The sequence below is a fragment of the Styela clava genome, chromosome 6, assembly GCF_964204865.1.
Source record: "Styela clava chromosome 6, kaStyClav1.hap1.2, whole genome shotgun sequence".
NCBI lineage: Eukaryota > Metazoa > Chordata > Ascidiacea > Stolidobranchia > Styelidae > Styela > Styela clava.
The window spans coordinates 11814606-11827865 of NC_135255.1; the positions used below are offsets into that span (position 1 = coordinate 11814606).

General features: G+C 32.4%; 1 protein-coding gene across 4 annotated transcripts in view; it reads right to left on the reverse strand.

Annotated features, from left to right (window-relative positions):
* LOC120331031 (protein turtle homolog B-like) overlaps window positions 1–13260 on the reverse strand; it is a 76201-nt gene that overhangs the window by 39128 nt on the left and 23813 nt on the right. The window lies entirely within an intron of this gene.

A 13260-nucleotide genomic window follows, 5' to 3' on the forward strand; every position in this document is an offset into this window, starting at 1 on the left:
CGTCTAACGTTTCAACGACATGAAAGATTTGCACAATTTTCATCTGCTCAATATTCTGTACCAATACTGCCTTGCAAGTAGCTTGATAAACAGATTGTTTATAAAATCCTAATTCTTTAAATTGAAAAGGAAATTTATTAATATCATATGGAATTTGTTGTTTGGTGTATTAATAAAAGTTAAAACTGATTGAAACAAAACAAACCTGGGTGAGATATATTGAGAACTGACTTCATAACATAATAGAAATTATAATGGAACTTCTCGAACAACCTGTATATCTTTCTTGTATCTTAAGCTTCACCACTCTGACGGGGATACATTCCGTAAAACGCCTTTCAGGAACAACTTCCGTTCTATTATTTAACATCTACGTCAAACAACGTTTATTGCGAAAAGAGTGACTGGGTCCAAGATGGTTATTTATAAATATAGTTTAATACTCTCGCAAAAGTTCACCGCCCGTAAAAACCATAAAATTTGGGCTAATGCTTTCAGAAGACCTCATAAAACGGTAGATCCTAAAAAGTTTGGCGCAATTTTTAGTTTTGGGTTTTCTTCGCTCGAGTACCTTTGCACTATTTCCTCTCGTACGTAGAAAGATTTTAAATGATGCGAAATTATCAAAACCTTTTTAGGAATTAAATTAACAAATGCACACCTGTTTAACCGTGAGGGGTTAGAAATGGATATAATATTCTAAATGCTATTTAAATCCTCTCTTTCGTGGAGTCTACCAAATGCAATGCGTTTCAATTATGGTAGGTTTCATATTTCATTATTGCCGACAATAGGACTGTACTTGTACAAGTATGAAGTATCCCATGTTTCTGACGATCCCAAATTAAATATTATTACTTTATATTTACCATAATCAAGAATTATACGTTTATTTATTAAATAAAAATCGTCGTGTGCGATTGTAAATAAAAAAATTGAATTCTTTAATACTTCTATATCCTATTAAAATTAATTTCCCAATTCTTGGGATAGTTAAATCAGACGTAATTTGTAAAAATATGTACAAACAGTTGCACTATTGCAAGGTATATGAACACACCAATGACCAGTAGTAACCTTTCTTGAAAAAAATTTATACTTTTGCTTGAAAAAGCCATTTTGTAAACAAAAAAGAGCTACTTCATACAATTGAGGATGGGAATATTTCTCTTCAGACATAAATTTAACCGATGTATTATATATTGTCCGATTGAAGTAAGTTGGTCTCAACCCTTTGGTAATTGTATAACCTGCTTAGCTAACATTCTTATATTAAAGCAATGTCAGCATAGAGAAGAACAGAAGAAGTAGTCAGCCTCGATAGGATTCGAAATTAGGGAGTTCTTGCGGTATAGGCTCACGTTTTGAATGTTGAAATAATCGTGAAGGCGTAGTACATTCCTGTCAAAACAATTCACAAATGCCGGAGGGAATCATAATTCTAGGTTAAAACTGAACAATTTGCTTATTTCTGTTCAACGGGAAACTACAACTATAATTATTTGACTTTTAAATGCTGCCTTTGAGCCAGCAATTATTCTTGTTCAATGCAAATATAGCGAGCTGGAATATTCATACGTGATCAGATCTAACCTTTGCCCTCTGCGTGTGAATACTTGACCACGTTTACGTCAAGAATGTTTTCAATATTATAATGATTATTGATTGGGATAACAACATTTGGCCTTTCAACCTTTTTACCCCCTTTTTTCTCCCCTTATCAAAATATTTAGCGCCTATACAAAAGATTTTTATGTACATGTGCGCGTTTTATTGTACCTTCCTATGTTTTTAGGCATAGGTTTCGAAGAAGAAATTACAGTTTCTCATGTCCTATAGCCTGGCATCATACACTTTACAGTGCACTACAGATCTTCAACGATTAGATATCCAAATTTTACAAAAATAATGATTTTCTTAGAAAATGGTAAATTTTTAATGACAAAAATGAAAAAGAATTTACACTATTATCCTATAAGAATAGAGTGGATATCTAACCTCATTTAAAACAATATGCCGAGAATTTCTAAGTAAACTATGAATTCTTTTATATACTGATAACTATAATACAGAATCGCTGAATGTAACATTACTACAACTAATTGAAAACGAGACGCGCCATAATAAATTTAAAGGTAGTAACCGTTTTTAAGTTTTCTTTATATTCTCACTTCTCAGTAAGTAGCAAGTTAACAAATCTGCACACTAAAAATACTTTACTTTACCACACAAACCTGCAATTCAAATTGCTACAAATCATTCGATACTACGGTAATTCGAAATGATTGTTTACCTCGGCTTCCGATAAAACCCAAACCTTTGGCAGCTTATCCCGACTATTAATCACACTAATAAGCTTAGCAGGATTACCAGGATAATTCGCTTCTGTGTGAAATTGCAACATGTATATTGCGAGAATGATATACATAATTAATTCGGTGTAGCATTCTTATATAATTTATATACATACGGTCAAGCTTAATGTTAGTATAAATATTTGTATGTTTGTGTATGGCCCATTAATCTTGAATATTCAATTTATATTATCGTAAAGTATTCTAGTGAGAATACGTGTTATTTAATGAAGAAATGTATTAATACACGACAACACCATTAAGGCAACCATGCCTGTTGTACAAAATAATTTGATTTTTATGTGACGTTTTAAAAACCTCGATAACCCCGAACGCAGGGTGCGCAGTACAGAAGTCCAGCGTTAACCATTACCTATGGGAAAGGGATATAGCTTTGCTTTTTATCTCTTTTGAATTTCCTAAAAGAAGATATGTCTGACTTAACGAATATGAAGCACATCGAAATAAATTATAATCGAGTTGCATTTCTGCAAAAAAATTTTGCAACGTGTACATATAATCCATACATTATATACCATCAGTATTCTTATGATTCTTAATTAATTCCCACAATATTCTCAATTTTGCCCCATAAAACTTTTTCCATACTTCAGTCGGTATACGTTATCTATGCCATATTATGCCAAATAAATTACCAGTTATAATTACATCATAATAATGGAAGCAAATAATAATAATACAGTATAGCAATTCAACAATTTAACTTGCTTGATATATAAATTCCTTATCAAAGAGTGCCAAGATTAATGATTCTAACTTCAAAGTAGTGATAACTTATACTTCTCCAATAAAAATGAAAATTTATTTCTGAATTTAATCATTTTCATATGCTTCATTGAAAGCCACCTATCATAAAAGCTAGAATAATTGAATGGTAGATTATGATCGGCCATTGCGCTTCAAAAAACAATTCCGCCAGCGGTTTAGCCAAGACTCAATATGAATCAATACATAAGGCAAGCGTGTATCATACATAAGGCAAGCGTGTATCACAATTCCGCCAGCGGTTAAGCGAAGACTCGATATGAATCAATACATAACCAAGCGTTTATCCTACTTTAAGGTGACCAGGGCTTCATACGCCTTGAGATCAAAACCTTTTAATTGGGTTAATTTAATAGAAAAGTGCGACTTAATATAAATAATATTATAAAATTGGTACTTATATGACGTTGTTAATTTGATCATCTAAATATAGAAAGTCTTTGTTCATTTTCACGAAATTTATGATATTTTTTACTGAACCAAATTATTTTCATATGCTAATGGTATTAATTCGTAATTCAATTCAATTATAAATTGCCATGTCCAAAACCAGGGGTGTGCAATATTTTTCTGTTAGCGGGCCATATAACCAACTTCAGACATCTTGTCATTACAAAATGTTTAGCGGGAAAGGCAAGAGAAGAGAATACGGCTATCGCTTGCCTCGTCGGGCAAAACGGCGACGATTTAACGCAGAGACAAGAGCAAAAAAACTGTATTTTTATCATGTGAGCGCCTTCCCCAACATAAACTGTGGGATTAGGATTCTATGATTGATGGGAAAAAAGCTGGAGGTTGACAAAGGCCACACTAAATGACTTGAAGAGCCGTGTTGCACACCCCTGTTCTGTACGGATACAATTTGTAGCAAAATTTTGATATTTGATGAAAAATGTTGAAAAATTAGATTAACATTTTCACAAATACATTGAAGAATTCAACAGTTTAAATATTCGTTATCTGAAATTACTTATTGCCATAAAATGCCCCTTTTTTAATATTAATGTAATGTCGTTAATTTGGAAAAATTACATCTGTATAGAGCGTTTGTTTGTAAGCTAGTCGTTTATATTCTCATGTCCCTAACTACTTATTATTAAACTTGTACGTTGAGATGAATATGACTATTGAGATGTAAAACCACATACAAATTCTAGTCATATAAACTAATACTTTTAACAGTATACTGCCCAAGTATTTCTGAAAACAATAATTAAACATCTGACAAATAACTGCAATTGAAGTCATGCAAAGATTACTTTTCTATGCAACCTGTGGCTGTTCTCGTCTGTGCGTAGTCTAGACTTCTGCGGATCAGTCGCATAAATAAGCTCAGGGAGGTAACTTCACATCTGGGAAACGTAATTGTAGGTAATTATACAAATGGATACATAAGTCTTACAATCGCTGTTGTTTTAGGCATTCACAATCAATCAAGACACATACTTATCAATGCCTAAATTATCCACGTATCATGCTTGATCATATCATATATGTTAGAAAAATCAGATCGATTACTAATTGGCCTTACTTATGGGAACTTTGTAGTAGAACAAGCTCTCATATGCACGTACAAAGAAACAAGTAATGAGTTAAATACTTTTTAATTTGATAATTTATTTGAATTGGGAATATTAGTCCCACTTGTGAAAATATATTTGATTTTAGTTTAACGTAAATGTTTATTAATGTATCGATAGGTTTAATATTGAAAAACGCTGGGTCTAATAAGATAACTAATTTTTGATTTGTAAGAGGTAAATGAAAAATTTGAATAATTTATATTGAACAGAAAAATGCTTACTTCTGTAGCTAGCAATATTAGTAAATTATTAAAAAAAAATTAAAACAGATTGTTACTCAGCATAATATAGCCTTGTGTACCAAATTATTTTCAACTCAAATGAATATTGAAAATTTGAATATTCTCAGCGAAATCGTGATATATGTCAATTTTCACTGTATAAAATTTAGTTCAAATCGTGATTTCAATGTGAAAATAAATGACAACACTAAATTGGATTACCTGAATTTTAAAAACCAACCTTTTCAAATGTATTTAATTTTAAATATAAATGAATTTAAATAAATATACTAAATTCTGTTACTATAAAACTTGCAACATTGAATTTTAAAGCCAATTTTACCGAATCTTTTTCCTTATTCAAATATTAGAGAAGTAAACGGAACCACTTTCACGATAGTAACGATAGAAAGCTATTCATCTGAACCTCGAAAGTCGTATACTTGAACCTTGGAACCTCTTTCTTATGCAGGGCTCCCCGAACTCAACTAAACAATTGAAAATAAAAAGAGTACTGGAGGCTAAGTTGCAAGAAGTTACTGAAACCGCAAGATATATATATAGGCTCATTCTCGCGACAAACGTTCGTGTTTTAGTAAGGGCTGGCAAGATATTTTAAACAATGAGGAATAGCGAGGTGCTGGTCAAAAGCTCTAATCTAATTCTTCCTATACCAACAATATTAATTATAATACCATACCAACATATGACTAACCATCACTATACTAGCATAACCCCCATAGGATGGTCATTCGCTATCACGGCGACATATACCGCTACGAGATATACGATATGCCACACGTCTATCACAGGCGACGGTGAGCGACATATCGAATTGAAAGTCAAAAAATCAATAGAATTAATACAAAGTTATAAAATATATTAGGTCAAATTTAGTGCAGGAATATATTGGCTACGTCCAAGGTTACTAATACGATTAACTAAGTGCAGTTCATGCTGTCAAATGAAGAGGAAATTTATTGTATTGTGGGTTACTTGGACTTACATTGTATTTGTTCTACATCTTTGGCCCTATATGTTCCATACATAAAGGCACTCTTGTCTCATGCTTGATACTGAGATAAGAATAACTACACAAAGAAAATTAGTACAGATTAAATTAAAAACTTTTTTAGGAATCCACATTATAAAAAAATTATAGTTTTTGTAAATTTGCTATTCACAAAAGTTAATCCATTTGTAAACCACAATTCTATAAAACATCTCTACATAAAAAACATTTTTGGTGCATCACAGTAAAACTTAGGAAAATTTCAACAGCTTCAATTAAAAAAAAAATCCCATGTAGCAATTGTGTGAAATGTAAAATTTGCTTTTCACAAAAGTTAATCCATTGTAAACCACAATTCTATAAAACATCACTACATAAAAAACATCTCTGGTGCATCACAGTAAAACTTAGGAAAATTTCAACAGCTTTAATTAAAAAAAAAAAACTATGTAGCATTGTGCATGTTCTCTTCCAGCGACAAAAATGATGCGCGGTACTTAAGTCCAGCGAACTGTATTGCATGTTCTCGGCCTAGGTGAACTGTCCATATATTATTTATTGGATTATATGTTATGGATACACGGGGGTCACAAAATACATTGCAGTTCAATGACATAGGTTGTGCTTATCGCGCCGGGTTTGAACATCACTTTGAAAATATTGCGGTATAGATTAGATCATGGGGTGCAACCTTTAATACAGGAGGGTCAGATACAAATAACTGGGTGAAAGCTTTGGGTGAAGCTTTCTAGTAGGTGCACAAAAATTTTGATCATTAATCTTATGACATATGTTGTTTGCTTCGCACAGACTAGCCGTTAGGGCATTGTTACGTCATAGGCAAAATAATAAATTGGACTCAGGTATAGGCTCTGCAACGCAAAGGGATTGGAATTACTCGCACTCACCAGATTAAACTAAATTAAAAACTTACATGGCGGGAAGCACACCATTAAAAATTGACACTTCTCTGCATAAGTGAATTTTACTTCACAATAACTGTGATATAAAATAACACAAATTACAAAATAATACCAAAATTGGAAAACAAATAAAAATATAAAACAAGCACTAAATACCCTATAGGTATATATGCTAACTGTCCGTTTGTCCGAATAATACCTTCACAGTTTTCACTACAAACCCTCCTGCAAATGTCGGCAATAACGTGGGCGTTTTCCGTAGTTCGTCTCTGTATCATCGAGTTTCCGTCACGCATGCTTTAGTTGACGAAACGTCCGTCCCCGCACAACTTCTACGAATATCGAGAACGCGTGAAGTTACGCAAGCGTATACGTAGAACATCTCGCTCTGGGAAATTATTTAACCACAAAATGATCCTGCATAACAAAATATTACCACAATAAACAAATTCAGATACGAATCTTATTTGGGGAATGTATAAGACATGGACTCGGTAACGCACTTGTTTCTTCATACCTGTTTCATGCCAGATAAATACAATACTCTACAAAAAATAGATCAATGGAACGGTTACAATGAAAGTACTCTTCGATGTTCAACGCCAAAAATGTAATTTTCAATCACATGCGTTGTTAGGGTAAGTACTACATTGAGAGAATATTTGATATCTGTGACGCGCGAGTCAGAACCAACGATGAAAATTCTTCTGCGTATTCGTAACACAAATATCATGGCGCAGTACAGTTATAAATCTCCCACTTTCTCGTATATTTATTTCAATATTTTATGTATGTTTTCTTTTTATACTTTCCCTTTATCGACGTGCTCTAGAGGTCACGGGTTATCAAGGCCACGTGGCTAGGCAGGCTATAGTGCCCGGGGAACTTTTTTGTGCGGCTCTCGAAATCATCCCTAGCAAACAGATAACAAATGAATGAAATTTGATAAAAATCAAGTTACGAATTTGTTACTTTTATGCCATCAGACTGCAATCATTGACGGTAGTTTCCAATCACAGCCTTTTGCTAACTTCTGTTGTGGCTATGTAGCCGACAAGCCTAAACAATTAGCCACCCCTGCTTCATGTGATGGAAGATCAACATTTTTTAAGCCCTTCACCCAATTCCTATACCTTTAACTTGCTTAATTTCGTAAAACAAACTCATTTTTCTCTTTCTGAGTCTTATTCTCATTTTGTGCAATATATCTTCTCACCATTCTCTCCCGTTTATTCTCTAATTTCCTCTCGTCATTAAATCAGAAACTATAAACATTGGTCGAAAATATTTGCATAACTAACAATCACAAGGCTACCGTACTTCGCTCTTTGCAGCGCAGATGTGATAACTCGATACATAAGTTTGAACTGCGAACCATAACATAATACGATATTACAACATAATTCGTACCTATCTACGCGCGGTTCTGTCAAAATTGCCTACTATATGTCACAAATCCATGAATAGCGTACGGATTGTAACAACAAACTTATGAATGAATATATATACGTACACAGTAGTATTCCCAAATCTCAAGTGTACCTTAGCAACACTGTAAACAAATATATGTTAAATTAAACTTGCTTCACGCGCATCATGAGAACAAATATTTTAATATTTTTAATGACAAAATCATATCAGTATAATCATATAACAATATCTGTAAAAATGAAACTTTTATCTGAATTTAGCACAACAAGCACGACCAAACTTCACCGAGCAATGTCGCCAGTCGAGGTATATCGAAACAATAACAACAGCTCTTGTTAAACTATTAAAAGGGCGTTATCACAGTCCGTATACATCTGGTTAAGTCCTATAGGGCCAAAGGTTAATCTACTGGGACATATACTTGATTGTGACAATTGAAGACGCTAAATATATTATGTGCACTTACTACTCAATCTGCGTCACGTGAAAAGTAAGGTTAAAATATGCATGATTTCAACGCTTTACATTTGATTCATGCTTGATTGAGTGTTAGTTAAGGACAAAGTTATGGATTTGTGACAATCAACGAAGTAAATATGATCATGCATGCGGTATACAACTGAGAACCGACTTGTGTCCGCCAATACCCTATGATTGAAATGTAATTTGCGACCGACGATGACAAAAGCCCATACTATGTGTTTTAGAGTCGTCTTGCTGCACATCAGCACAAATGTTTTTCAGTAACGCTTCGCCTGTCTAATACACAATATGTTCATCTGACCGTGTCACAAATTAAAATTTTAGCCAGACGAAACGTTAAAGAAATATATTTGTTTTGACCGGCATCAGGATCCTTAAATCACATACCATATTCATTTTTATTTCTGCTACAGCACCCTTGCATTATACGTATACGAATACACCACCACAAAGGCATAGAGGAAGGATGGGGATTTAGTCTCGCGTAACCCCAATTGACAATTAAAAAAGTTTCGGAAATTCATTTATATTTTGTATATTTAATTTACGAAGCAAAACTATATAAAAAAATGTTTTGGGCACTTTATGACATGATATCCCTTACAAGGATTTCGTTTAAATACTGTTATATTTTATCGCAAGCCCGCCTTCGCAAGAATGCTTCTGACATATGACAGTAATGACACAATCATAATTACAATCAAAAGACGGTAATATTGAACAAAGTCTATTAATTTCAAATTTGAATACATTATAATGCAATATTTACGACATGAATCATTGCAAAGCCCAAATTGAATAGTGTCAGCTGTCTCTTTGTTTTCTAATTAACTGTGTCATTTCACTAATAATGTATAATCAGCCACAATTCTTACCGGTTATCAGGCTTGCAATCAACATGGAATGAATATGAATAGGATAGTTATTATTAAATTTGCCTATTTTGGTAACATTTAGAAAGTGTTTGCAAATATTGATTGGTATTCTTAATATTCTTACAATTATTTCCAAATTCGACATAGTGATTTTGTTGTTAAAAATCAAAATTCGATACGGTAATATACAATTTTTGCTGGACTAATTTCAATAAAAAGAGTAATTCTGATTATTCCACTTCTTCCAAAGAATATTTTAAATATAATTCGTTTATATTAATTTTTTTCATACTTAAATATAGCCCCCTCGGTCGCAATCTTGATATTAAAAGACATATGTTAATTAACGCAATTGCTAATTAACTAATTACAAATAAATAAATATTGAAATTATTTTATGACTTGCATCCGCTTAATTTTTATCCTGCAATTATCCATAATCGTTTAGCAGTAACGGATTCCAAGTTTTATTGATCGATCTTGTAAACTCTATTCCCAAAAGGTTTAACTTGACTGCCCGAAAGTCAGTCACATCAGATGGAAAATGCAGTTCAACGGGGCGGCAGTGATTGTTCAACTAAAAGGGTATTACTGCGATAAGAATAGCTAATTCTTGAGAAGCCGACCCCATATAGAAAACAAATAACATGATATTATATTCACGATAATCTCGAAGCTTCAGACAAAAGTTTTACAAGCTTATTGGTTTTGAAAATAATACGATCAAAAAATTGGTTACAGGTATTTTTGAAGGTGTATTCCGTTCCCTGATTTAGTATAAGTCTATATGCGCTGAATTTATTTCGTCTTGTTTTGGATACATACGTCGACTATCTACATATACACTTCTTATATCGGATACTAATTACCTTAAGAGATAGTTGTACTGCAATTATAATTTAAATTTCTAGTTTGACAAATGAAACAGTTATGTATATACCGAAGGTTACTTATATAGTCCCAATCGTCATTAGAATTGCTTAACCCTAAAAGGCATATAGAATAATGCCATTTAACAGCAGCCACACGAATTGTGTACTATCAATCAAGTGCAATTTTCCATACTGTACAAACGTGTTCTTTTATTAATACGCTTAGACTTATATTAAGGTAGGTGACATTAGTCAACTTATGATATGCAGTTTAAATTGACTCCTTGACGCAATATTATGGTGTTCTATCTTGATTCATGAAAATTTACAAATAACGTCCAAAATTACGCGTTTCATAAATTTAGAATATTAGTATTACATTGTACTTAGTGTTGTTAAAGTACCAGAAGATTCATTTAGCAACGTTCTAATTCATAACATAAAACTGCAATTTTTTTCTAACTCAATCCTTGCGCTATCAAGTTGCTCCACCCAATTTGTTAAAATAACAGATGATAACAGGCTAAGCTAATGAATAAGATTCTACTATTCCACCAAAACCTGTCTCCTATTTTCTATACTACATACCGTCAATATTTTTACCAATAACATTTTTGCAAATGCCTTTACGAGGACGAGAATGAATGCCAGCCAAAAACTCACAAACTTGAATTGAAAAATGGAAGGACCCAAGGGAATTAGACCAAGGTTAAAAGAAATGAAATTTTGGCCACATTTTTATCCTAAACTCGCAACGTATACGACGTAAAGTCAAGTTGAAAAAATTAGTTTATTATAGGTTAGGTCATCCAAAAAAAAAAAAAAAATTTAAATGAAATTCAGATAAATGCTAATTGAAAATGTCGTTTTTAATAATTGAGATGATAAAATTCATTCTGTCTAACTGTCTTCAATTTTTCTGAAAAATATATAAATTAAGAATTATTCAAGTCGAAATTAATTGAAAAAAATATTTTAGAAACAACAAGACTATCCTGATTCATTCGTAAATACAGCGTTTTGAATCCTTTTCTACTTTCTAAAAAAAGAAGATGCTAGAATATTAAGTATTGAACTGCACGCAGGTTCTTGTTCCTTGTTATTTCCTATTTCAGATTCGTATGTGGCCGTTTCCACAATAATGATTCAACGAGACAGTATTAAATTGATGCGTACGATAGGTAAGAATAGCATAATTTCTTTCCACGAAATAGCAAGTGTATTTGTGAGCTTTCGTTAGATTTCGTCTAAGTTCTTCAGATAAACTTATTGTTTCGTGGAAAGAGATTATGATATTCTCGATCTCAGAAATAGTTAAATATCTATTCTGTCAGACAGACAGGCAATGAATTTCGGCTGAAAATTAGGAAAAGAAAGTGGCAGTAATCAAACAAATGAACAGGATTACTTCCTAATTGGATTTTGTTGATTGAAATTTTTTATCTATTCAGTATGATATCATTATGAACTCATAACCACAAAAAATTGATGACGTACAGATTATTATAAGAGTCATGTTATGCATTGTAAATTGAACCCAGAGTGTAGCTATGTATCGTTTTGAAAACGTTTCCATATTGTTGTTAAGTGGAAAATCTTACTACAACTATGTCTTATAATTTTCAGTAGTTAAAAATGAGTGTCTTCTCAAAGGATGAAAATGTTTTTTGGTCTTTTCAGGGCTCTTAAACTGTGTAGGCTTTAAACATTGTGACGTCATATGACGATAGATTTTTGTGTCCCGTTAGTTTAACATTCGTATCGTTTCGTAATATTTGTAGGTTGCTAACACATATGTTAACTTCTTACACACACACACACAAACATATGTGAATAAAACAGCATTTAGATTTTAGGGTCTAAACCAGTGGTTTTCAACCTTTTTTAGTGTCAGAGCCGCATCTCAAACCTTAAAGTGGTAAGGAGCCGCATAAAAACAATGCAAATTAAAATAGCAACAAAACTGAACTCAAGTATGTAATTTAAAATAAAAACAACAACAACAAAACTTGAGGTAACACTGATTAAACGCTAAAATTGAAATTTGCTTTGAATTTTAATTCTGAAGTCTGAAAAAGCAAATCGCAATCGTGAAGGATACATTCACCAGCAACATATATAACAAAAGCAAGCTTCATATTTTCATCATATCAATATATATCAATTTAAAAATACCTCTCTTTCCAATCACATTGAAACGTCCGATAAACATTTATAAAGAGTGACAGGTTTTTTGAAAGTTTGCTTGACATTTTGTTTTGACAAACTAACAAATACCTATTTTGTATAAAATACATAACAGCTGCGATAACATCAATTCATCTACTGCATTTCAGTATTTCAATTTCAAGTCATTGATTAATTTTCATTATAAAATTTTCGCTGAAAATGATCAATTTTTAAAGAATAATGAGAGCCGCGGTTGAGAATCACTGGTCAAAATCAAATGATATATCTCTTTATCACGTAAGACATGATTACTAACGTGTACCATGCAATGTAACTATTAGCAAAACACGAAGTTCTATAACCCTCTGGGTGGTAGCGGAAGCCGTATTTCAACGAAAATCACACCTATTTCCTATAATGTATTGTTCAAAAGTCCAAGGTCAATATACTATCTTTTAAATTCAAATTCCACGCGGTTGTAACTGATATCAGAGAACTCTGTTAAAAAATATTAAAATCCAGGAATGTGTGTAAACAGATTTTTGTGGAAA